Source organism: Nematolebias whitei, chromosome 13 (assembly GCF_014905685.2).
Source record: "Nematolebias whitei isolate Nwh7 chromosome 13, NemWhi1, whole genome shotgun sequence".
In the NCBI taxonomy this organism is placed as follows: domain Eukaryota; kingdom Metazoa; phylum Chordata; class Actinopteri; order Cyprinodontiformes; family Rivulidae; genus Nematolebias; species Nematolebias whitei.
The window spans coordinates 22,969,509-22,978,552 of record NC_056510.1 but is presented as its reverse complement, the minus strand read 5'-3'; positions in this window follow the sequence as shown (position 1 = coordinate 22,978,552).

The following is a 9,044-nucleotide window of genomic DNA, read 5'->3' as shown; positions in this document are numbered from 1 at the left end:
CTAATATCTTTCATCAGTAGGTTTACAAAAGAGAAAATCCAATAAAATCAGTAATCACTAGGAAACAGGTTTTTGACAATTATGAGCTGTGGCCTCACTGGTGCAGGGTTTATTCAGAACACAAATAGAGAATTTATCCTCCGTTTCTGTGATAACAAACCAGTAGTCCCCTAATACGGCTTGGCTGTGTGTTCCACAGTAAGTAATGGTTAACTACCCATTAGCTACTGATTCGTTTCTGAGGCCTTCTTTAGTAGTTAATCAAATTTTGTGTACCTTATTGTAAAGTGTTATCTAATTTTTTTATGCCACTTATTGTTTTGGCTTTCAATTCTATTGCCATTTCAACAAAACCCCTCTTTATTCTACATGAGTGTGGCTCCTTATTGACTGTGGCTCCCTCTCACCTCTTTTGGGTTTGCACTCTGAACGCTGGTCACTGGGGGTTTAGTCAGCTGCTGGCTCTTTCCTGAACAGACTCAACGTGCAGTGATTCATCAGGTCCACCTGAAGCTGCAATCTAAAATCAACTGATTACAAATATCTCTCTCCTCGTATAATAATAAGGTTTCAAAAGTTAAAGAAAATAACCAACATTTAAAAAAAAAAGATCAGCACTGACAGGCAAGTTTGGTAATAAAACAAATTGAAACTAATTGCATGTCCCATAAATGAAATCATATTCATACCAGAGGAGAAAAATGAGCAGTTTATAAGTGACATCTTCCTCCATACCTTGTCAAGATGATTTAAAGTCTCTTCAGTTTCTTCTTCGCAGGCTGTGGGAGCTCGGGGAGTTTCCTTGCTGAGAAAATTCAACATTACATTATCTGGGGATGTCTCCGATTCAGGCTTCATGTTTTTAAGAACACTCTGAAGTGGAAAAAAAAAAAAAAAACAACATTAAACAAAGACTCTTCATAATTTATTAAATTCTTTGAGGTCTTTAACTTGTGCTTCATGAATAAATCCGACCCGTGAAACTCCACGTCTCTGGATACCGTGTCACATCATCTTTCACAAGATAAAACTCACAATGTGACAAGGCTACGGAAAATCAGATCCAGTGTTTCTTTGGCAGAAACGGAGAGATAACTCCTAAAGACACACAAAAACACTTCATGTATGGTAATGCTGCTCTCTTTTTTTAATAGTGCATTTCAAATGTTTAATGAGAGCAAAGTTCAGGAATCTTCTGGTGCTCAGGATGTAAATCTAAAACATTTCATGTGGTTCAGTGTTTTACCAACTCGTTGTCAGCTGCTTGTTGCCAACTGTCTTCATGGTGCAGATCCACAATCGACTTATTCGTTCACGTCAATGTCAATCACAAAGTCTACTTTAGTGTGTCTTTGTTTGGTGGTTCACAGTCTAGACAGAAAAAAAAGTGGGAGCTTTAGCCTTCAAGGTGAGTGAGTCACGAGTGAAACATGCAAAGAAACGTTACCTTGACTGCACTCGTCCTTTTGTTTGCACACTGTCTGTGTCCAAACACGGATTCTGGTGACGAATCTCCCATCAAACGTTCTGATTGCCAGGGCCGGCAATGGAGGAGGGGGCGTACCAAAGAGACCATCTTATCACAAGCAGAACTGGTTTGTTCCACTTTGGAGTAAGCTGTTGGGGGAAGAATCAGTTTGGTTGTGTGTGTCCTTGACTGATGAAGCCTTCTGGATCGAAGGCGAAACATTTCAGCGCAAAAAACAAACTGTCCAGATGACCTGACTGAAAAATGTTGTCAGGAGTTCACTTACGCTGGAATCAGCTTTTCATCAATTAATTCATAATTAATAAATTAAAACAAGTCCAAACAGCTCAAGAAGTTCAGTAGTGGCAGAAAAAAGTCTAAATGTGTCTCATTTCTGTTTTGACCTCTGTTTGATTACAAATCCAGGATTTGAAGAGGGAAGAGGTGGCGCACCTTGTGAACTGGTGTGGGGGAAATAACCTGGTTGTGAATGTCAACAACAAACGAGCTCATTATTGACTTCAGGAAAACAAAACCACAGAGCTGCTCATAAAAAAACACAGAGGTGGACAGCACCAGGTTCCTGAGGGTGCACAACCAATCAGCTGTCTTGGTCAAGAAACACTGGGTTTGTTGTGAAGAAAGCCCAGCAGCGTCTGCATGTCCTCCTGCTGTGGAGAAATGAAATGAAGTTTAGTTCAACTTTGCATGGTGCACTGTACAATTTTGAACGACAGTTAAGTTTAGATTATTATTATTATTATTATTATTTCTTTCTATATCTACCCTAGCTGATTTTTTCATTCATTCAACCTTTGTTTATACAGGTTAATCCCATTGAGCCTCAGGGACTCATTTACAAGAAATACCTGATTTAAACAAAGAGTGATGACAACAGTAGACAAGCATACACATTGAGAAGAACAAGTGAAAGAAAATGGTATGAATAAATGAAACAAACAAACAAACAAACAAAAAAAAAACAGCTAGGTTGTAAGGTGGTGTAGAAAACTAAAAACATGAATGTGTCTGAATTGTTTTTGTGTTTTTTTTTTCCAGGAACTGAGCAGATGTTTGAAGCCACTTAGAGAGGTCAAGGTTGAGAGAAGAGTAGGAGGAGGCCCTTTGGCCTAGTTCAGTCCACAGTGAGGGTACACTGCATGTAATAATGTCCTGAGAGCGCACGCTCTAGTTGCCCGACATGTAGGAGGAGATTTATGAAGGCAGCAGATCAAGAAGTGATTTAAAGATGAAAATGTACCAGTGATTTGCCTGGTGATTCAGGTGTTTGCATCATATTTGTGGTGATCTTGACTCACTGTGGAACAGAAGTGAGGAGGGAAATGACAAAAACTTACAAAAACAGCATGTTTTGCTCCTAGTGTAACGTATCAACTAAAGAACTGTGAGAGACTATGGTGGACACAAAGAGGAAAGACTCGTACGCAGACGTCTTTCAAATTTACCTTTATCTTTCTAAGTCCTCACTACAACCTTCACAGTTGTGCATGAATTCCTGTTCACATGTATTGTAATGAAGCTCTAGTTATAGTTCAGATTAGGGATGCACAATATTATCGGCATGGTATCGATATTGGCCGATATTAGCGTTAAAGTTAAATATCGGCCATTCCATCAAAATAACTCACCAATATCAAAGACGCTGTTTTTGAATGACAACCCAGTAACAAGGATGCCTGCAGCGCCAGCACAACGTGATGACGTCACCCACGCCACCTGATCTGATCACGGTGGAGAGGAAAATTCAAAATGTCGGCGGTGCGGAAGTTTTTTTTTCGTTGAGGATATTGGATTCCGAAGATATTTGGACTACGTTGAGCCTCGTTACATCGTCCCCAGTCTGAGATATTTTTCCGACGTAACCTTACCCGAGTTACAAGCCGTCATTTCTGACGTCATTGAGAAGCTAACAGCCGATAGCACTTGGGTGAGTTTTACCACAGACTTTTGGATGTCGTGTTAGCCCCGTTAGCATGATTAGTCTTATGGCACAATGGATAGACAAAAACTTTGAATTTAAAAAGTCTGTCCTTCATGCACAGAAGTGCAGAGGATCCCACACTGCAGCTAGGAACCTGGAGCAAGCCTCAACAAGTGAGACAGCATCGCAGGTGACTAATGCTAATAAATAACATTTCACACTTTTTATTTAATATAAGTTAAAGTGCTATGCATATCAAATGGCTGTTACTGAATAAATGTCACCAGCTCTTACAGCTGTTACACATTTTTTTCATTTCACATCAAAGGAAAGTATATAAAATATTGGTATCGGTTATCGGCCGAATAAGTTTTAACATACCGACATATCGAATATCGGGCAAAAGTCCAATACTGTGCATCCCTAGTTCAGATCTTTTGAAGTGAGGTTCTATTGAAAGGTTTTGAAGACTTAATATCATACCTGTTGTAGATAGCTGTTTGGATTACCCCAGTTGAGAGAAATAAAGTTAATAGCTAGTCCTCGCAGCCCGAAAGGGAAGTTATCCCATAAAACAGACTGAAATATTTTTAAATAGTTTTATTAATTATTTTCATACATGTTTAAATTTGGTTTCCTCTGTGAAAGTTAAGTGTGTGCCACAATAAAACACCCACATTGCTATTTTTTGTTAGAATTTAAAATACATTTTTTAAGAAAAAAAGAATCCCCTCCAATCTCAAATACATTAAAGCAGTTCACTTGATTTTATAAAGCTTTACATCACCGTCAGTTTAACATCACACAGTTGTTTCGTTAGAATTAAATGTTTATTTGCATGTACAAATAGGAGCAGCATGGAGCAGCCTGGGGCACTTTCAGCAGGAATAAAAAGAAACATATTTCTGCTGGAATCATAATTATTTGGAATTGACAGCAACACAAATGTTTATAAAATAGCATTTGCATGAAGCACTATTACATTTTTGAGATTAAAGTTGTTTAAAGTTGGAGGCAATCCACTTTATTCTTGGCTTTGCTTGGACAACCCATTAGTTAATCTGGTCAGAGTTAAACTCTATTTCTCTAAACTGTGGTTATTTATAAAGCTTTCCACAACAGGTAAGATAGCAATTGTTTATAACTTTTCACACTTTAAAAGATCTGAGCTGTTGCTCCAAGTGTTATAATGAAAATGTTTTATATTGGTTTCATTACGGCCTATGCTAAATATTTAATTTGTCCTTTCTTCATTATGTACAGTTGAGTAAGGCATTTGTTGCGACTTAATTTGTGACAATGCAAACGTTGTATGCTTGTTAAAAAATATGCTTTTTCTATGTTTTCACAATTTGCAAATCCTGTGGAAATTGAAAATGTGAAATATTTAGAGCACACAGTCACGTTCGGTGGCTGTGCGAGCTCAATAATTTAAAGGTCTGGGAGGAACACTAATTAACAGTCTTCCAGTGGGTCTCGTAAAAGATTCATTTGCAGAACCAGTTATCTCTTGTCAAACTGGTGCTGCATTGTTTTGATTCGATATCTCGCTTGTTTTTTCCTTGTTTTGTTGAATTTTTGCTTTTGTTTCTTTTGTGTTCATAGCCAGCTTCTTTTTTTTAATTAATATTTCTTGAGCAGTCATGGGAATATCAACCCCCACCGTCTTCTACTGTCAGACTTCAAGGATGGGTTTTTATCTATTCTTTACTTTTTAGCAAATTAATTTTTCATATAATGACCAGATAATCAGAATAATTCATCACAGTATTCTGCCAATAGAAGATTAGAACATAATAGAGTGAAATGAATGTTGCTGACAGCTGTGAGCAAATTGAAAACACACTGGATTTAATTGAAGAGTAATTTTTCAGAATCTGTTGGTGCAAATTTGCAGGAATCATCCGACACAATTGTAAATGGAGACAGAGATGCTTGTGAGATGCACTCTATTATGTGTCCATTATGTGTCTGTTGTATGTAATTAGAGGATGCTAATAACATGCTTTATTTATCATAACAATCCTTGTTTTGTTCTAATTTAACATGGAGCAGAAAAACACAAGCTTAACTGATTGCCAGGATGTCTTTTTAAAAAACAACCTAAAAGCTCCAAACAGCAGTGAATAAAAACAACAACATGATTTTAGTTATCGGTGAAATTGAGTACAAAGACATTATTTATGAAAAACAAGCCAGACAATTTTTTTGTAGGAGATAAAAAATGTATAAACACAGGGACTGGTTCCAGTGAAAATATACTCAAAGCAGGTTTTTGTTGTTGTTGTTTTTAACTGTTTTATGTGTTGCTGTCTATTGGATTTTCACAACAATGCATGTCTATGTATATATATATATATATATATATATATATATATATATATATATATATATATATATATATATATATATATATACACAGTATAACCTCATTTATTGTGGGGGTTCAGTTCTGAACCCATCCACAGTAAGTGCAATTCTGCAAAGTAGCAACGTTATATTTATTTTAGTATTTATACAAATTTTAAGGCTTTAGAAACCCTTCCCACATTCTGGTAATGTTCTAAACTTTTCAACCTATTAATTTTAACAACATATTTATACGTAGCTACTAAATTTTACTTAACAGCTTGTCCCCACTCCAAGGTCCTCATCGTTGGCCAGTTGAAACAGATGAAAACTTCCTGTTGAGCTTTGGATGGACCGCCCGCCTGTCGGCTGCACTCCACTGATGGCTCGTCGTTGGTCGATTGAAAAACATGAACAAAGTCCCGTTGAGCCTCAGATGGAGCGCTGGACCTTCAGCCACACACGTTTGCTCAGAGGTCCACGTGAGAGAGCTACCAGCTGTCAAGGTTCACCGATGGGTTTGGAAATCTGATTGTGCTCCGGGGATGCCGATCAGATCAAAACTTTACTGTACCTCTGTTTTGTTTTTGTTTTTTCAGCAGAGGAAACCAGGGTTTCTGAGCAGGGGCCCTGTTGCCTTCTGGGATATGCGGTCATGATGAGCGGGAATACAGTGGAGGCTTATTGAGGGAAAACTACAAAACGACTGTACCTGTCCAAAGTATTTTATTTTTTTGTTAACTTTTTACTGTACAGAACTGTATCCAGTACTATCCCAGTCACATGAGTGTAGTGAACTAGACCTCCGACCTCAACCTGTCTCTGAAGACATTCAGGGGACAGGAACTGTTATTTCATTGATTTGAATCCAGAAATACAAATTATCTCATCAAGAGACTATTTAATTGTATCCTGAATTAATCAATTGAAAGAACACTCTTCTTTTTACATTATCATTACTATTTTAAGATATCTTGATAATCCAAAGTGTTTAGTTCATACCATTTCTAAATGTTGAAGTGAACCACTCATTTAAATCAACTGTGAAACAGTATTAATGATTTTTAAACCTCATCAGATTTTTGATCATACAGTTAAATGCCTATTTACGAAGTAAGTGTGCATTTAGTCTTCTGTCTGAATGAGAGTAGTGGACTGCATGTCGGTCGAATGTCAGAGACGAGTTATTAGAACGAAGTGTCTTGTTTTTAAAACTCGCATACAGTAATTAACTTGAATGGCACCTGCTTTGTCTCACCTCGTCATAATATTTCTCTGTCTGTACTAACCGTTTTTTAAAAACATTCCTGCTGTCTCGACTTCTAGTGACTCTCTGACATCACTAGAACCACACCCCTGCTGGTTGTTTCAACCAATCAGGAAGTACCACGTAACAGGAAGTGAATGCCCCTTTAAAAGGTAACACTTCTTGGAACTATTTAGTCTGCAGTCTTCAGACTTCACGAGTCCTGGAACTCAGTTGGAGTCTTCTGAGTCCTGGAACTCAGTCTCAGTCTTGGTCTTCTTCGAAGTCTTAGTCTTTTCCAGTCTTGCTGGAACTTTCAGTCAGAGATGAGACTCAACTAAGTAGCGGATGGATTTGACCATGCGCCAAAGGTCTCTCCAGTCCAGCGTTGTCACAGCCTGCTCCACTTCTAAGGAAGTTTATTCGGTGGAACCGAGTACTTCGTCATGATTTCTGATGACCCCCAGCTACTTTAACCGGAGACGCTGTAAAGGGAGCGTACTAATGGACTTCTGTTCTGGAGTGGAGGTATCCACCATGTCAGGTAACAAGCCGTTGACGTCCTGAAGTGTACCGGAAAGCTGAGCTGGATGTCGGAGGAAGGGTGCAATGTTCTGGTTCCACACATAACTTTCATCCATCTAAAACTTTCTCCTTAAATATATTTGAGTATATGTTGGGTATGACTCTTAGTTACTACCACTCCAAATTTTAGCTCAACATCTTGTCAATTGAATGAGTCATGGCCATTTTTGTGTTTGCTCATGTCAATTAGCTGTGGTGGCTTCTTGAATCAATCAACCTTTATTTAGACAGGTAAATCCCAATTGAGCCTCGAGGACTCATTTACAAGAGAGACCTGATTTCAACATGGAGCTGACGCGAGAGTTAATCAGTTTTAGATGTACGTTCAAGGGTTGCTTTGTGAGTTTCATTAAAAATCACCTGGCAGATGACAAGATATTTTGCTAACAGGCAGGCAGTTGAACACACACAAACATTGTGGTAGGTGATCCCTCTAACTCCCATGGCTTTACACACATCAATGCTTAATTGGTATAAATGGAAATAAACATGCTAATTAAACGTCAGGTTTGTGTTGAAGATGCAGCTGATGTATTTTACCAACTAGATGTCAACATTTGACAACATTTTCACAGCTATTAGTGAGAAACCTTTTCTTTTTTTCCTCACAGCAAACAAGTTATAAATTCCAACAAGATTTTTATTTTCACAGTGCTTTGTCTAAACAGTGACAGGGCTCAAAATATGTTGACGTTTCTGTAAAAAAAAACTACTCCTGGCATATTTTTAAAATCCTTTCAGTCTGTTTATAGTGTTTTTTATATATATATATATTTTAAATACATCAAGAGTAAAACAGTATCTACAAGGAACTTTCCAGGTTTGCAATAAGCGATAAAGTTAATCTAACACTTGAATTTAGCTTTTTTTTTAGATTATTATTAGCTGTGTAGCTTCATGTCTGTCTTTTTGCTTTTTCTTAGTTTCATATATGAGTCTCTGTGATGGTTCTGATCTTTTTTTTTCTGACTTGTTGACTAATTTCAGGCTCATCTCTCATTTTCTCTGGTCAGTCCTTCATTTGATTGGACGTGTCATTTTCTAGAGTTACAACACAACCATTTGAAGTTGTAACATGATCATTTACAAATATGAATTAGATTTGAGTTTATAGGGATGTATTTAGCGCCCGTAAAAACACAGATTATTTTGTGACCACTTTGTTATATATTTTTGAAGGATCAGCACATTTCTTGATCAAGTATTTATGTACTGATATTTTTCCTCCAGAAACCTAAATAATTGTTCTAGTTCAAGGATTACCGTAATTTCTGGCGTATAATTCAGTTTTTTTTGCATAGATTTGTCAGTCCGGTGACGTATACGCCAAAACGACTTATATATATATATATATATATATATATATATATATATTTCCATATTCATAACACAAATTTTGATAGATGCTGTATTATGAAATTCTTTATCAAAAGGGTTCGTGAACGATCGGCACA